This window comes from Triticum dicoccoides, chromosome 3B (genome assembly GCF_002162155.2).
Source record: "Triticum dicoccoides isolate Atlit2015 ecotype Zavitan chromosome 3B, WEW_v2.0, whole genome shotgun sequence".
Lineage (NCBI taxonomy): Eukaryota > Viridiplantae > Streptophyta > Magnoliopsida > Poales > Poaceae > Triticum > Triticum dicoccoides.
In genome coordinates this window covers 109,531,372-109,550,069 of record NC_041385.1, presented here as the reverse complement: position 1 = coordinate 109,550,069, position 18,698 = coordinate 109,531,372, and positions in this window count along the sequence as shown.

Below are 18,698 nucleotides of genomic sequence, written 5' to 3'. Positions count from 1 at the left end.
CAATAGTAATTCAGCTTCATTGACTTTTCTTTCCCTAAAAACACATCCAGCACAACTATCCAAGTAGTCCTTGGAAGCATCAGTTAGTCCATTATAAAAGATATCAAGTATTTCATTTTTCTTAAGAGGATGATCAGGTAAAGCATTAAGTAATCGGAGAAGCCTCCCCCAAGCTTGTGGGAGACTCTCTTCTTTGATTTGCACAAAATTATATATTTCCCAGAAGGCAGCTTGTTTCTTATGGGCAGGGAAATATTTAGCAGAGAAGTAACAAATCATATCCTGGGGACTACGCACACAACCAGGAGCAAGAGAATTAAACCAAGTCTTAGCATCACCCTTTAATGAGAACGGTAATATCTTAAGGATATAGAAATAGCTATATTTAACATCATTAGTAAAAAGGGTGGCTATATCATTGAACTTGGTAAGATGTGCCACAACAGTTTCAGATTCAAGGCCATAAAAAGGATCAGACTCAATCAAAGTAATTATCTCAGGATCAACAGAGAATTCATAATCCTTATCAGTAACACAGATAGGTGAAGTAGCAAAAGCAGGGTCAGGTTTCATTCTAGCATTAAGAGACTGCTGCTTCCATTTAGCTAATAATTTCTTAAGATCATATCTATCTTTACAAGCAAAGGTAGCTCTAGCAGCTTCCTCATTCATAACATAACCCTCAGGAACAACAGGTAATTCATAATCAGGGGGAGAACTTTCATCATCACTATCATCAATAATAGTATCTTAAATAATTTCATTCTCTCTAACCCTAGCAAGTTGTTCATCAAGAAATTCACCTAACGGCAAAGTGGTATCACGCACAGAAGTAGTTTCATCATAAGTATCATGCATAGAAGAAGTGGCATCATCAATAACATGAAACATATCAGAATTCATAGCAGTAGCAGGTTTAGGTGTCGCAAACTTACTCATAACAGAAGGAGAATCTAGTGCAGAGCTAGATGGCAGTTCCTTACCTCCCCTCGTAGTTGAGGGCAAAATCTTAGTTTTTGTGTCTTTCAAGTTCTTCATAGTGATCAACAGATATAAATCCCAAGTGACTCAGAGAATAGAGCTAAGCTCCCCGGCAACGGTGCCAGAAATTAGTCTTGATAACCCACAAGTGTAGGGGATCGCAACAGCTTTCGAGGGTAAAGTATTCAACCCAAATTTATTGATTCGATACAAGGGGAGCCAAAGAATATTATTGAGTATTAGCAGTTGAGTTGTCAATTCAACCACACCTGGATAACTTAGTATCTGCAGCAAAGTATTTAGTAGCAAAGTAGTGTGATAATAAAGGTAACAGTGGCAAAAGTAATAGTTTTGGGTTTTGTAGTAATTGTAACTATAGCAACGGAAAAGTAAATAAGCGAAGCACAAGATGTGAAAAGCTCATAGGCATTGGATCAGTGATGGATAATTATGTCGGATGCGATTCCTCATGTAATAGCTATAACATAGGGTGACACAGAACTAGCTCCCATTCATCAATGTAATGTAGGCATGTATTCTGAATATAGTCATGCGTGCTTATGGAAAAGAACTTGCATGACATCTTTTGTCCTACCCTCTCGTGGCAGCGGGGTCCTTACGGAAACTAAGGGATATTAAGGCCTCCTTTTAATAGAGAACCGGAACAAAGCATTAGCACATAGTGAATACATGAACTTCTCAAACTACGGGGATCACCGAGAAGTATCCCGATTATTGTCACTTCGGGGTTGTTGGATCATAACACATAATAGGTGACTATAAACTTGCAAGATAGGACCAAGAACACACATATATTCATGAAAACATAATAGGTTCAGATCTGAAATCACGGCACTCAGGCCCTAGTGACAAGCATTAAGCATAGAAAAGTCATAGCAAAATCAATCTCAGAACATAGTGGATACTAGGGATCAAACCCTAACAAAACTAACTTGATTACATGGTAAATCTCATCCAACCCATCACTGTCCAGCAAGCCTACGATGGAATTACTCATGCACGGCGGAGAGCATCACGAAATTGGTGATGGAGGATGGTTGATGATGACGACGGCGACGAATCCCCCTCTCCGGAGCCCCGAATGGACTCCAGATCAGCCCTCTCGAGAGAGATTAGGGCTTGGCGGCGGCTCCTATCGTAAAACGCGATGAAACTTCCTCTCTGATTTTTTTTCTCCGTGAGACGGAATATATGGAGTTGGAGTTGAGGTATGCGGAGCTTCAGGGGGCCCACGAGATAGGGGGGCACCCCCAGAGGGGGTGGACGCGCACCCCACCCTCGTGGACGGGGTCTGGGCCCCCTGGTCTTGATTCTTTCGCCAGTATTTTTTATATTTTCTGAAACTTGCCTCCGAGGATTTTCAGGACATTCCGATAACTTTTGTTTTCTACAGATAAAACAACATCATGGCAGTTCTGCTGAAAACAGCGTCAGTCCGGGTTAGTTTCATTCAAATCATGCAAGTTAGAGTCCAAAACAAGGGCAAAAGTGTTTGGAAAAGTAGATACGTTGGAGACGTATCACTCTACTATGACACGTGCGCGCCTCTACATTGACCAGTATGTACGTACACGTTCGCAATCAGAATGACAACGCTACGTATGCTTCGACCAGGTGGGTCCCGACTGTCAGGCACTTTCCTTGCGTGCGAAGATGTAGCTGGTGTGTCCCAGCAGTCAGGGGGCGAATCGTTTTTTTCGCGTAATATGGATGCACTTCCTTGCGTGCGAAGATGTAGCTGGTGGGTCCCAACAGTCAAGGGGAAAACTTTTTTACGTGAAATATGGTGGCCCGTCCGGTGGGTCCCTGCTATCAGGTGGAGGAATAATTATTTTGCGCGTAAAGGAGGCAATTCCTTGTTGCGTCTGTGGACACAGCTGTCAGCCTCTGCACGTACAGTACTCTTCTGATGGAAGTCGTTCCTTGACCACGTTGACCACGCCATGCCGAGAGCACCGGGGCAGTGGACAATGGCGAGGCCTAGGAAGGGGACGACACGGAGCCGGGGAAGACGCGGCAGTGGAAGCCCACAAGGAGAGGGGTACGAGGGTTCACTGGTTCGGTTGCGGTGTGAGGTTGCCGTCATCGCAGAATAACAGGGGGTGTGAGTGAGTGGATGGCCTGGCCAGCGATGGGAGTAGTAGGGGGCGGTGAGGCCTCCACGACATGACCACTGGCCACGGGAGGGAGGAGCACGCGGCACGACCGGCGCTGCTTTGGGCGGCTGGAGCAAGATGACCAGAGGTTGAAGAAGCACTATGGCCGTTGGATGGACATCGTATGGTCATTGCAGCTAGAATCATTTATATTGACTAAGATGACAAAGCCCTTGGTACGCGTCAACTTAGTAGGCCCACAGGTCAGCCTCCGAAACGGTGCGCCCCAGATGTCAGGGGAAGGAATCATTTTTTGGGCGGCTGAAGCAAGAATATCCGAGATTGAAGAAGAATCACGACATCCGTTGGATGGACATCCAACGGCCACTGCTGCTAGAAACGTGTGTTGACTATAAGTTGATAAAGCCTTGCATACGCGTCAACTTAATTTTTTTAGGGGGCGCATCAACTTAGAAGGCCCACAAGTGTGTGGCAAAGATCATATAGCCCATTTGCGATTTGTAAGAATGTACAACCTATTTTTGAATTCTAATGGAATTTACTACAACCCATTTACAGTTTGTTAAAAGTACAACCCATTTTCTAGCTAGGACAACGATTAATAATTTCAACCAACCGCTCAAAACAGAATTCAAAAAAAAATTCCCACATTTTGATGTGATATGAAATATTTTTATCCGAATTTTCTAGTCAGATTAAATATAATTTCAAAATAAAGTTGTATTATATCAAAATCCAACAAAATATTGCGTGCGCAACAAGTAATGAAATTAAAAATTTCAAATTCCAAAAATAATATATTTTTTAAACTAATTACGCGTTTGGTTCATTTTTCTATAGTTACAGCCCAGTTATTATAATTACATCCCATTTATTATTTCTTAAAATCCATTTTCTTGTTAAGCCTAATGCATCCCTCCTAGGAAAGATTTGCAGCCCAGCGGGGCGGAGAATAACAAGTTGACCCGGATATTGTGTACAACTGTCGGCCCAATTACATTGCTGATGTTGGAAAAAAAAGGTATGTGTAGTACAGTACAACCTTACATGGTTACTCAACCCACATTCAGCGGTGCTGGAAAGGACCAAACAAGGCTTTTATACAAATTTTGGAAGTCAATGAGCTCAATTAATAACTTAAGAAAAAAGTTAGAGTATAGTGGAACCTAATTAAAAGTTATCACGAGCAAAGAAATAATTCAACGGGTCCCACTTGTGCTTGTGTGAGTGTGTGTGTGAGAGAGAGAGGGAGAGAGAGACCCATCGGTTGATGCTCGTAAATACATCTTTCACCATATGCATTGCTGATGCTCAGTAAAAACTTATAGAGTTGACACAATCATATAGAACATCATAGCACACTGAACTTGCACACAAAAATATCACGCAGGCAGCACAATCAGGGTGGAAGCGGTGGATTGCTACGGGTAGGGCTATGTTAAAACCAAAGAACTCGTACAAAACGGTTCATCGTCTTTATCAATGATAGGGAAATATCTTGATTGTTGTGCAAAGAAAACAGACAGACAACACAATAAGTTCTGCTAGCACATTAAGTTGATGTACAACCCTTTCTAAAAAAAGTTCAGGTACAAAATTGGAACATGTCACAACCAAATGTACTGGCACATCAATGCTTCACACCCATAGCTCAGATTTAACTAGTATCTGACAAGATTCAGTTGTTACCTCAAATTAGAGCACATCCAGGCAGCCAACCCTGCCTCTCCTCCCAAAGAAGCAGTGGCCTTCGTCGTGCGATGGAGTAGGCCTTGTGCCATCCATTGTTCCGAGCAACACGGAGAAAGTCTGACATTGACTCCTGTAATGGTCCTCGTCGACGGACCCTGGCACCAGCAGCAGCGGCAGGACTTCGATTGATGGATTGACCACTTCTTCGGCATGCATGAACACTCGATACAGGTACATCCCTAACGTGGTCCACGGCGGCCTTGGTGGTGACGAATAGTACAACCTCGGTTCCTGCACCGATATCTCAACACCAATCACCTTCGGTATGGTGGATGGCTTCTTCATCCATGCCATAACCGTTAGAGCCCAACTGTTTGGAGGAACAAACATACTTATGAGCTCACCTCCAAGGTCGTTGATAGGCTCATTCATGGACTTGTTGTTCCAAGCACGTGGAGGCATGCCGTGGAAGGTAAGCTTTGTTAAAATCTCAAACTCAGAGGGCACCGAGCCCCATCCTGGGTGCCACCGATCAAAGCTCACCAGTGTGCCATCGCAGAACAAACAACGGGAAGATTCAAACACACGACTGCAGTCGAAAGTTGTCCGAAACCTGACAAAGAAATCAGCCGGTGGCGGACAGACTTCGACGAGCAAGTCACTTATTTGTATGACGTACGCAAGGCCAAGAGCTTTGACATGGTCGTCCGGTGAGACGGGAGGCCGGTCGCCGTTGATGGTTACCATTAGCACTTTGCTGGCAAAATGGTCGTCAAGCGCCGCCATGCCACTGTTGAGAGACAACATGCAGCGACCGAAGGCAGGACGGACCTTGGGATCTCCGGCTCGGAGATCCGCGTTGACCGGTGACATGATAGTGCGCTTGAGTACAGGGAGTACAGGAGAAGGATTTGGGGGAACTGGAGTAGGAATCGAGATTCTAGAGGTGGGGGAGGGGCGAGAGATTGGGGATGAAAAGGTAGCATGAATTTCGAACACGCGCTAATATGATCTCGACGCGCAAGAACACGAAAACATTGGTGGCGCCAACATGTCGGCCTAAGAGTCCTCATTATTTCTTTTTTCGAGAGCCCGACCTTTTTTTAGGATCTTTTGAGAGCCCGGTCTGAGATTACTCGGCCCATATTCAACGACACCTCACTGGCCCGAACAAGTGTACACCATCGAAAAGACACTGAGCTAAAATTATAACTTGAAAAAAGGAGATATACTCTGAACACTTGAAAATGGTGATGCCCTCATTTAGCCCACCAGCAGTTCAAGGCAATAAAAAGTTCGAAACAATGATATATACAGCATTCAAACACTGACTAGTGACTACTATTGACATAAACAGCAAGACATGATAGTTCATAAGAAGTCTTGCTACACCACCAAAACACACCCATCTGCAGCGCTCAGACTCTCGTGATCCAGACGAGAATGACATTCTAAATAGAGGCAACTATTACATAGTAAGAGTGACATAGACGATGATGACCAAATTGCAAGGAATATGCATAACAAAAGAGATAACTACCCATCCAGAACAAGGAGCAAAGACAACAAGTCATTCAAAGAGGGATGATCCAACACCATCTAATTTGCAGCCCTACTTCAGCGACCAGTGATCCGGAGACACCGGTACTCCTCCCTTTTGATGCAACAACCCAATTACCTATCAACCTGAAGGCTTGAACCACATCACTGCCTATCGTACTTGAGACATCCAAGGATCAAAGTTAATCCAGATGCATTTGTCATTCTCACCTTTTTTGGCTGCAGGCTGTATCATTGACAATCAGGTGAGTTTGCTCCCGAACTCCTAGGGCTCGCCAACTAGACACAGTTTCCCATAGCAAATAGAGCCTCTCTGCCATCAAGGTTCTTGCCAACGGTGATCTCTTGGTTAATCGGATAATTGAGTCCGAGAAACAAAGAGTGTGAACCAAGGCTGTTTACCCACCTCCAACTCAAAAATCCTGAAGGCCCCAACAAGCTGGTATCCTGCTCATACACATAACAGCCACTATCTGGATACTCACGTATTTCATGGTGCTTGTATACAGTGGGGTTTTGCAATATAACCTTTTCCGCTCATGTGTCCGAATGATCATCAGCCTTTTGTCGTCGTTTGATCGAGCGAGGAACCAGTTGTGCTTCCCTGTTTTTGGCAAAGGTGGTGTGATTACAAAGGGCAGTAAGTGTAGGGACACTACATCATATCAAAAAGGACATGCATTGTTAATGTAAGATCAGCATTGTTCAGAGTATGAGTAGGATAATGCAAGAAACAACATTGCTATGTCCCTGTTGGAACTGGGAGGAAAATACAAGGAAATGTATACTGGGTTCGAAAATATAGAAGTGCCATGCATGGTTATACTCATGTTATCTCGCAATCGATTCTTCACAGGAAACTACCGTGTCATGCATGTTATGTAATCATGTTCTGTCCTCACAAACAAATTCTTCAAGGTAACTAACAGACCATGCATTGTTATATACTCGTGTTCTGTGGGAAATTTTTTTGTGAGGATATTATTCTAGCCATTGATTGTTGAAGGGCGAGTATGGGTATGTACACATGGTAAGCATTACAGGATTTCACTACTTCCAAATATAGAGTTCTCCATATGCACATTTACTTCCCTAATATATGGTTAGATGAAACCAACAGTGTGGTGCATGTTTCTACATCATGAAAATGAGGAAACTAACATGGCCATTGATACACACTCATATTTAGTAGTAGTATATAGATTACTGTAAAATAAGGAGAATATCCATATATTCCTAACCGTTTGATTATCCAGGGTTACAAATTGGCTGTAATGACATGGTCACAATCGCATGAATTAACTCATTTTAAATATAGCTGATTTTCGGTGTCTCTAATACATTGCCATAGTTCTACTCAAATTCTGCTCAAACAGGGATATGCCAATCATCACAAAAAGTTCAAACAGTGTCATGGTGTCATCATTAACATTAGGCGGAAACAACTTACACACATCGTCCCAGCAATACGTGGTGCCATCCTCTTTGTCGATCACGTAGATGATGAAATTGTGTTCAATAGCATCATAGAAGTGTGTATCAGCTTTGACGGTGATCCACTGCGAGCTGAGTTGTCTCCAGCTAAAGAAGGCATCGATGTAAAGATAGGCAAGTCCACGGTCGAACAAGGCAATTAGCTTGAAGTCTGCGTAATTCGCATGTCGTGTGGGCACTTGGCAGATTATAATCTTCTGCAAAACATGGTCCATCCAACTGATGTGGTAATCTAGATGACTTGGACCGCGATGGTAGAACTCTATATAATCCAACGAAGGAAGGATAATCTCGTGGAAGGTATGGAAGTTCACGAACACCAACTTTTTCCCGTCTTCTCTTATGGCAGCCATCCAGTGGGAGTTCATGCCGACCTAGTACATACCTGCCAAGAAGTTTTGGGCGATGGTGATCGGATCGAAGTCGAGGGAAATGATGTACGGCGACCCACTACATACCTGCAAAGAAGTTTCGGCTAATGGAGATCGGATTGAAGTCAAGGGGCATCATGTACGCCTCCGTATCATGGTGAGCAAATCTCGCAAGACCAGATAGCAGCAAGTAGGCTGTCTTGAAAAGCTTAGGCCTCACTTCGACGATGGCCATGTGCATGTACCTCGAGCATCTAGACAACCGCAGGGCACTTAACATTTCCATACACGAACAACAGAGGTCGAGGATGTCACTAGGGAGATTGCTCCAACCGCGGCTCATATGGATTCTTCATGGCTCGCGTTCAGCCATGGTGGAGTTGTTAAGGTGGGGGTTTTGGGGGGCTTGATTTACGGGGGAGAAGGCTGTTGGTGCTAGAGCGGCTAGCGAGGGTGCAGTGGTACTGGGGGAGGCGAGCGAGGCGACGGTACGCGGGGGCACAGTGAGATTGAGATGGAGATGGAGATGGAGTGGTGCTAGGGGAGGGGAGAGAGAGATGAGGCGAGGCATGCTAATGTGCTATATAGCAGCGGTGACAGACTGCATAGTGCACAGGGTGAGGCTGACTTTGGTAAGCCGAACACGCCACCTGGACTAGTGTCAGGCGCAGGGTGTTGTAACTTCACTGTGAGGACCGGATGAATAGTATTTTGACCATCAAGTGTACCATAGTTGTACTACTACTACTACTACTAGTAGGAACATGAGTACTCCAGTACTATATAGCGGAAATAGGTCTCCCATGCTTGCATGCCTCTGCGTTCACTTCATCCTCCAGGTATCATCCATATTGCGAGCAGAACCAAATTCTCGTGCATGCGGAAGCGCAAAGATGGGCCTTTTCTTTTTTGAGGATAAACGTGTATTCCTTAACCAGAGAATGTTGTGTCTCCCACGCATACGCCAATATCCATCTGAACCAGCTACGACACATTTTTTATAGGTTTGCATAGGTCCCACCTATTAGGAAAGGTGTATAAATAAAAATGAATCATAAAATGTCTCGCCATGATGATTCGAAAGAGAGACCTCAACTAGCCAGTGGCACATGTAGCGCTAGCAGGATGGGCACGTACACAAACATGCACGACTCCTCAGTCTACCCGCATAGCCTTTTCATTTAGTCTACCTAGTCGTCTAATCAACTATCTCCACGCCACTTCTCCCATTTACTTCTCCATCGGGAACCGATTTTCCTCGGCTTCTTCACCTCTCCTTCGTCTTCATTTTCATCCAAACCCAACAGCATTCACATTGTTTTAACCTCTTCACATACTCCTGGAGTAATTACGAAGCCCCTTGAAATAATCATCTACTTCAGTTAGACTAGCCATCTAATCCTAATTCTCCAAACCACAGCTCTCCGTTCCAGCGGTTCCAAATGGCAAAAGAGATCAAGATGCAGGTTTTTAGCATCCAACATGTCCTCGTCGAGGGCTCGTTGAGCATAGTTGCCACTGTCACCAAGCACCCAAGGGTTGTTCGGAAGTGAATCAATAATGTACCCAACTCGCTCGAAAAGGTAGAGATGAAGGTCATCGGTCTCGACGCAGAGTACACGGAGCGTGCCACTGGGAAGATCCAGCGCACCACCGTCCTTCAGTTGTGCCTCGAAGATGATGTTTTGTTGTACCACATCATACATGCGCCCTTCATACCAGGTGAGCTTCACAATTTCTTTTCTCGGGAGGACATATACTTCTGTGGGTCAGCCATCGAAGCGGACAAACAGAAGTTGGCGTCGTACAACCTTGATTTGAAAAGCATCGCTGCCCTACAAACCAGAATCAAAATTCATGTAGAAGATTGTTATAAACAGACACCATCCCTATTCGACATAGCAAATTTTGTGCCTGGTACAAATCTTCAGAAGGGTGACGAGACGCTGGCATTAAGGTTGTCTGGATGGGAGAATTATCCCTTGACGTACGAGCGGATAAAATATGTTGCCCTCGATGCCCGTGTGAGTTATGAGATAGCTGCAAGGTCCAAAGAGCTTGTTGCGAAGCCGTCTCCCACAGAAAATGAGAAGAAGAAGAAGAAGAAGAATTTCCTCTCTTGTAAAAAAAAGTATTCCCTCTCGGTGTATATTGATATAGATGGACTATTTCGATGGTGTGCATTTCTTTGGAACACGTAGTAGTGTGGGTCTGCTTGACTATAAGGAACTATTTATCCGCCTAGCTTTCTTTACTACTCCGCGGTATGCAATGCATGTGTCCGTAGACATGACAACATGTCCATGGAAGATCAACTCCGGCGACCATCACATTTCAACCACTGCCACTCGCGATTCCCACGATGCCGCTCCAACCCACGGCACCACATCCCTCGACGTGCGCCTCAGCCCTCTCGGCCGCATCGCCCCTCTGTCTTTCTGTGCATGACATGTGGGCCACCTGAAATGCGGCGAGCATCAAGTTTCTACCACAGCCACACGCAATTCCCATGACGCGGCTCGAGCCCATGACACCACACGTCCCCTGACCTGCGGCTCACCCCTCTCGGCCCCACTGCCCCTCTGCCTTCAGGAGAATTACATGTGGACCAGCCACCTATCGGGTCCACATGTTATTGACTCAAAGGCAGGTGTAGTAAGGCGTTGAAGCTCGGTCCAAAGGGCCCAGAGGGGGAAATGTAACTCCTGCGCCAGGCCTTGTGGTGCTACCGCTGCACGAACTGGTGCCAAACTCGAGATTTGTTTCTTTACTATACATGCACGGAATGATTTAATGGACATTGTAATCTCAACATGTGATGGGGAGCTCTAAATTTGAATTTGAAACGTATAAAACAAAAAAATTCAAAACAAATAAACTGGGAGAGAGGGAGTATCCGTAGGATGTATGCCATATGAAAGAAGTCCCCTGGGTTGTCACCGCGAAGATGGGGTTAGAAAGGAGCACAGCGTCTTCGTACTCGTAAGGCAACAAATGGGCCGCGGACAGCATGGTCCACCTTTCACCGCCATGTGCAAGGTTCATGCTATCTTCTTCGATCTCATTGTGGTTCCATCGTACCATTCAGGCGGTGGCCCGTTGCATGGCTGATCGAATGTTGGACAAAGGTTCTACAGGAATGGTGTTACCATTGTAAATGTTGTGCAAAATGATGTTGGTACCCTCTCGTACATAGGCAAGCCAATCTCCACTTGCACAGAGCCTAACCTGTGAAACAGTTGGGAGGGGGAGTATTAGGAAATGGACACGGAAGTAGTCTTTAGAATGCATTTACTACGTGATCAAACTCCTCTTACCTGCTCATTGGAGGAAATCCGAGTGCCCCTCAACATCGGCATCTCAAGGGGCGTCAACTTGCAACTACGGCCACGTCGTGCTGGAGAGACCCCCAAGGAAACATCCTCGTGCGTTGCACGGAACATCAAGATGCATTTGTATGAGTATTTTATCTTGTGAGAGAAAAGGATGAATGAGGGAAGGCCTTATTTGCAAATGTGGAGAGGGGTGTAGGTATCTTTTTGCAAAATTGCCATAGTTTTCTTCTTGTCCGTCAGATATAAATCGGACAACCTATATTACAGGATGGCAGGCACACCATCATCACCAACTCTATATTTTTATAAGACTAGCAAGATGCCCGTGCGTTGCACGGAACATCAAGATCTTGTGGGAGAAAATGATGAACGAGGGAAGGCCTTATCTGCAAATGTGGAGAGGAGTGCGGGTAAATTGTCATAGTTTCCTTCCTATCCATCCGATATAGATCGGACAACCTATATTGCAGGATGGCAGGCACACCATCATCACCAACTCTTCTTTTTATAAGAGTATATATCCTGCTAGTATAAGAGTACTATCAAGATGCTCATGCGTTGCACGGAACATCAAGATGCATTTCTATACCGCTATATAGTGTGCGAGTAACTTTGAAAGATGGTCGCTGGATGAAGCTAATCCAACAGTGCAGAGATGGGAAATCTGAGCACTACTGGCCTTTGGATATCATCAACATTCCACCAGATTCTGCCACATGTACAATTTAGAAGACTCCATGGTTGAACTTAAGCATAATGCAGAAACCTCATAACACAAGCACTTCTCCTTTGTTCTAGAATCTTGCTTATCATAATTGCCCAAACTTTTTTTTCTCTAAATGAATTGCCATTATTTGTTTTTTAATTTATGCTTTACAATGCACAACCCCATGAATATTAACATTTTTATAAAACTAATTGATTTTGAATGAGATGAACTATAAGAACTAAACGAACATCTACATCATGCACATATGACTCAAAGTTTTACATGCTATAGTGTGTATTTATTCATAATTTGGTTTCCAAATCTCATGCGTTCAACGCATGTGTACCTTACTAGTGTATGAGTAGTTTATCTTGTGGGAGAAAAGGATGAACGAGGGAATGCCTTATTTGCAAACGTGGAGAGGGGTGTGGGTATCTTTTTGCAAAATTGTCATAGTTTCCTTCCTATCCGCTAGTTATAAATCAGACGGTCTATACTGCAGGATGGCAGGCACACCATCATCTACAACTCTATTTTTATAAGAGTAGAGTAGAGATAGAGATAGAGACTACTACTACCAATGTGCTGGCCCGTGCATTGCAATGGATCCAAAGGTATAGAATAATACTTGTTCACGAGCTTGAAATATAAACACTCTAGTTTTGATATACATGTGGCAGCAGACATGATATCTTGTCCATGGAAGTTGAATCACGGAGACCATCACGTTTCTTGTTTCTACCACTTCCACACCCACACGTAATTCCCACGATGCCGCTCCAACACATGGCACGACGTCCCTTGATGTGCGCCTCATCCCTCTCGGCCCCACTGCTCCTCTGCCTTTGTGTGCATGACATGCGGGCCAGCTGAACTGCGGCGACCATCAACTTTCTACCACAGCCACACCCGATTGGACGCGGTTTGCCTGCTTCACTCCTGTGCTCCGATTCGTACTCCCGCACCATCGAATTTTCATCCAGCGGTTGTGACACATTTTGTCCCGGGCATCAATCCTCAACTGGAGTGCTTCTGTACTACAGGTAGTACCCGCCGGTGCGGCCATCTACGCCTTGTAACGCCCCGACGCCCAGCTGTGGCACCCTCGCCACGACCATGCCACCATCGGCTGGTTCATCTCGAACGAGTGAGTCGCGAAACACGCCCCCACTATGAGAATGACATGTGGGCCAGCCACATTTAAGGTCTGCATGTCATTGACTCATAGGCCAGTGTACTAAGCCACTGAAGCTCGGTCCCATGGGCCCCGAGAGGGAAATGTAAATCCTGCGGCAGGCCTTGTGGTGCTCCCGCAGTACAAGCTCGTGCCAAACCCGGAATTTGTTTCTTACTACTACCAACTAGTAAGGTACAAGTGCATTGCACGCATGAGATTCTGGTGGTTTGTGCATTATGCTTAAATTCAACCATGGAGTCTTCTAGATTCTACATGTGGCAGAATCTGGTGGAATGTAGATGATATCCAACGGCCAGTAGTGCTTGGATTTTCCATCTTTGTACCGTCGGATTGGCTTCATCCAATGACCAACTTTCAAAGCTATTCACACACTATATAGGGGTATAGATATAGATGTGTCGGCCCGTGCGTTGCAATGGATCCAAAGTATATATATTTAGTGGAGTGCACTCTAAACACATTATCTATTTATTTTTCTCTAACCTTTCGTAGCCATGCAACCAAGCCACATAAGCTTCATGGGTGCCCCCCACATCATGTTATTCATACTACGTTGACTGAAAAAAAAGATAAATCACCCAAAACAAGATCTTCCCATTTTTTTGTTCCTACGATGTTGTGCCGTGGACGTACCTAGTTGTATAGTGGTAGTACTAGTTGTATAGTACAAACTTGGTACTAGTAGGAGTAGTAGTATAGAATGCTCATACTCTATCAACGAGCCCCATCTGACACCAAATTTCTTGGCTTCCGTGCTACAGCTAGATCTTCCCCTCGTTTTTGTTTCCAACCCGGCGGGGGCGGGGTGCGGTTTGCCAATAATCGTTTGCTCAATGACGGTCCCACATGGAAGTGAAAATGCTAGGCAACACGTCTTCCCTAAGCTATGTGGCGTGCCGGACGGGCCATGGAGTACTCCCGATTCCCGTGCGCGTGGGAGTGTGACGTGAGCGCGGCAGGCCTTTTCCTTTTACTAGCAATATGTCTGTGCATTGCGACGGATCCAAAGTAGTAGAATAGTAGTACTTGTTCACAAACTTGAAACAAATCACTCTTGTTTTGATATACTCCTAATATATTACTTTTCACTCAAAATATTTTTCTCAGGCTGTTTTGATGAGGTGAGGGAGGGATATGGTTGCTTTCAAGATAATAAGGGGTTTTCTGCAAATTGGAGTAGAGAAGTGGGCTATTGTTGCAAAAATGCACAACTTACCTCACAACCATTAGATGCAGATCTAATGGTCAGAAACGACGGATGGCAGACACACCACCATCACCAACTGAGTCTTTTATAGGAGTAGGAGTAGAGAAACTTGTATAAATTGTAACATTTGGTTCTGCTCCTTGGAATGATCGATAGATAGAAATAACGATTAGAAATGCTAGGGTGGGGCTATTTCCGCCAGATAAGCAGGGTACATAGTAGCTAGGTTGGCGCATCATTGGTTTGGTCACATGCGGTCCGACATGTTCCAGTGTTTCTTGCAAGATGCCCGCGGGTTGCACGAAGTTGATGGAAAAGGTAAGCACAACTTATAACTTGACGGATGGAGTACTAGTTACAGTGATGCATATAATTAAGCTAAGGGATTGCACATGTCAGTATTGACTGGAACGAGAATGCAATAGCACAATAAGAGTTAAGGCCACGATGATGCGATCGCAGTGGTGGTTACAAGAGGCAAGAAGAAAGATGCATCCATCAACGTACGACCTCCTCCTCCTCAACTTAGTGCGTTGGGCCACTGACCGGTGGCTAAGGAGCGGCGACTTTTGTGGCAAGGTCAAGGTGCTTCTCAGCAAAGGCATCCAAGGCTTCTAGCCGGTTGAGGAAGTCCTACATCGTAGCGTACTCATTGGCCTTGTAGATACCTATGTACACAATTTTCTCGTACACGTGCATGTGTAGGTCGACGAATTCTTGCAGGGCGAGGCACCTCGTGGCGAGCGTGACCTGCAGGTGAACATTCTTCATGGCGTCGGCGGGCAGTCGCAGGGCCACCAGTGCTTGAAAGAGGTTCCGGCCATGGAGGCCGATTAGGGTAGCAGGCAATGAGGAGCGCGCGGGATGGAGGAGTATGGCAATGTTGTCCGCGAGCTTCTTGAGGATGGTGAACTTGTTGGTGGTGGCAATGATCATCTGGTCCAACTGAGAGTCGTAGTTGGTGTCGACGACAGACATCCACCAGCCGGTCGCCAACACCGTCTAGAGACGATCATCGGCACCATGCCGTAGGCCGGCATCATGGACCATTTGGCACAGCCGCTGGCCCCTCGTGTGCATCGCCGCCATGGGTCTGGAGTGATTACTTTTTCGCTTAGTGTAGGTGCTTAGGCAAATGCTTAGGTGCGTACGATGTTGTAGATGCATTGGAATGGAGCGGCACCTTTATATGAGTGCAAACTGCATTGCATTCACATCGTGCAGCCTCTTTTCCGGATCCTCCTCCCATTACTTCCCTCATGCATTCACGATGCTAATTGAAGGAGGATGCATGGTCCGTTCAACATTTTGGGAACTGCTACCCCCTCCCTCGTCTACATTAAAGCCGTATCGGGAACTGCGCTGCCCACTATCAAATCGAATAGTACTGCGCTGCCCGCTGCACGCTTGGCTGAACACGCCTCCTTGCCTCCATCAAACCCCTCCGTTAAAACCGCATGCAAACCAAGAAACTTACTCCATCCACACGTTCGTTCATGAGCAGGCCAGAATTAAACGCAACACCGGCCGAGCTCCTCCCATCCGCCCTCAGTTTAAACGAGGCCAGACACCGGTCAAGCTCCTATCGTCCGCCCTATATTTAAATGAGGCCAAACAGACAACGGGGAAGAATCCCACCCCTCCGCCGCTCCCCCATCTCCTCCTTCACCATTTTCTCCACTCTTCTGATGGGTTCCGAGGAGCCTTTCTCTGGCATACTACCCGGTTGGGTGGCCCGACGAGCCCTCCAGATATGGGCGAGGCCACTCGATGCTCCAACAACCTCGCTTGGCCCGACGGAGCCAGTTGCCGCCCCAAGCAGGCGTGTGGTTCAGCAACTCGCCGCTCCAATTCAGCTCGATGAGGAGTGGCTAGTTGCTCCACGTCGGCATGGCGGCGAGCACGCCGGTACGAGCATCGTCGCTGCTGCGTCATACCGCGCCACCAGTGCCTGTGGTGGTCGCGTCTCCCGTGTTTGTGGGCGTGCCTCCGTGCCTGCGGTCGCGCCTCCCGTGCCTGCGGCAGCGCCATGTGGGCAGAGACAGAAGTCGGGTGCGTGGAGAGTGACGAGTCGGTAGCCAGCTTCTCCATGTCCGCCGCCATCATCAAGGAGAAGTAGAACACGGGAGGCTGCCGCCACTTGGTTCCCATGAAGGCTACTGCCGAGGCGACGCCTGTGCATTCAGGTGGTTCCTTTGTTGATTCGTCTTTTTTGAGGACCTTCGTCGACCCCGCAAGTGTCTGCCGGACATGAGGAAGACAAAGGGATCCCCGGGTGGCCATTTAGAGTAGGTACTCCCTCTCCAGATGGCGGGAAATATTTGTTCTAAGAATGGATAAATTGTATGTATCTATAACTAAAATAAGTCTAGATACATCCAGTTCTAGGACAAGTATTTTCGGATGGAGGGAGTATTAATTATACCAAGAGAGCTGGATTAGCACCGCTCAGTTCATGTAAATGTAATGAAATCCATCATGTTTAAATGAAAATCCGCCTTTTTTATACGAAATCCTTCATGCTTATATGATATTAGTCCGTGTTTGCATGAATTTCATCTGGTTGGTTAAAGTTGTGAAAATGTATACCGCTGGCGTTTGATGTCGTCCTCCGCAGAAGGAAGCAGGAGGAAATTTGTCGGCTGACATTGGAGATGCTTGATACGTCTCCAACGTATCTATAATTTTTTATTGTTCCATGCTATTATATTACCCGTTTTGGATGTTTATGGGGTTTACTTTACAATTCTATATCATTTTTGGGACTAACCTACTAACCGGAGGCCCAGCCCGAATTACTGTTTTTTTGCGTATTTCAGTGTTTTGAAGAAAAGGAATATCAAACGGAGTCCAAATGGAATGAAACATTCGGGAGCGATCTTTTTGGAACAAACGCAATCCAGGAGACTTGGAGTGGACGTCAAGCGGCAAACGAGGCGGCCACGAGGGTGCCCGGCGCGCCCTAAGGGGGCGTGCGCGCCCCCCACCCTCATGGGCCCCTCGTGGCTCAACCGACCTACTTCTTCCTCCTATATATATCCACGTACCCTAAAAACATTCAGGGCCCCATGAAAACCTAATTCCACCGCCGCAACCTACTGTATCCGCGAGATCCCATCTTGGAGCCTTCGCCTGTGCTCCGCCGGAGGGGGAATCGACCATGGAGGGCCTCTACATCATCTCCAAGGCCTCTCCGATGAGTTGTGAGTAGTTTACCATAGACCTTCGTGTACATAGTTATTAGCTAGATGGCTTCTTCTCTCTCTTTGAATCTCAATACAAAGTTCTCCTCGATCTTCTTGGAGATCTATTCGATGTAACTCTTTTTACGGTGTGTTTGTCGAGATCCGATGAATTATGGGTTTATGATCAAGTTTATCTATGAGAAATATTTGAATCTTCTCTGAATTATTCTATGTGTGATTAGTTATCTTTGCAAGTCTCTTCGAATTATCAGTTTGGTTTCGCCTACTAGATTGATCTTTCTTGCAATGGGACAAGTGCTTAGGTTTGGGTTCAATCTTGCGGTGTCCTTTCCTAGTGACAGCAGGGGCAGAAGGGCACGTATTGTACTGTTGCCATCAAGTATAAAAAGATGGGGTTTATATCATATTGCTTGAGTTTATCCCTCTACATCATGTCATCTTTCTTAATGCGTTACTCTGTTCTTATAAATTTAATACTCTAGATGCAGGCAGGAGTCGGTCGATGTGTGTACTAACAGTAGTAGATGCAGAATCATTTCGATCTACTTGTTGCGGACGTGATGCCTATATACATGATTGTGCCTAGATACTCTCATAACTATGTACTTTTCTATCAATTGCTCGACAATAATTTGTTTACCCACCGTAATACTTATGCTATCTTGAGAGAAGCCACTAGTGAAACCTATGGCCCCCGGGTCTATCTTTTATCATATAAGTTTACAATCTACTTTTATTTGCATCTTTTACTTTCCAATCTATATCATAAAAATACCAAAAATATTTATCTTATCTTATTATCTCTAT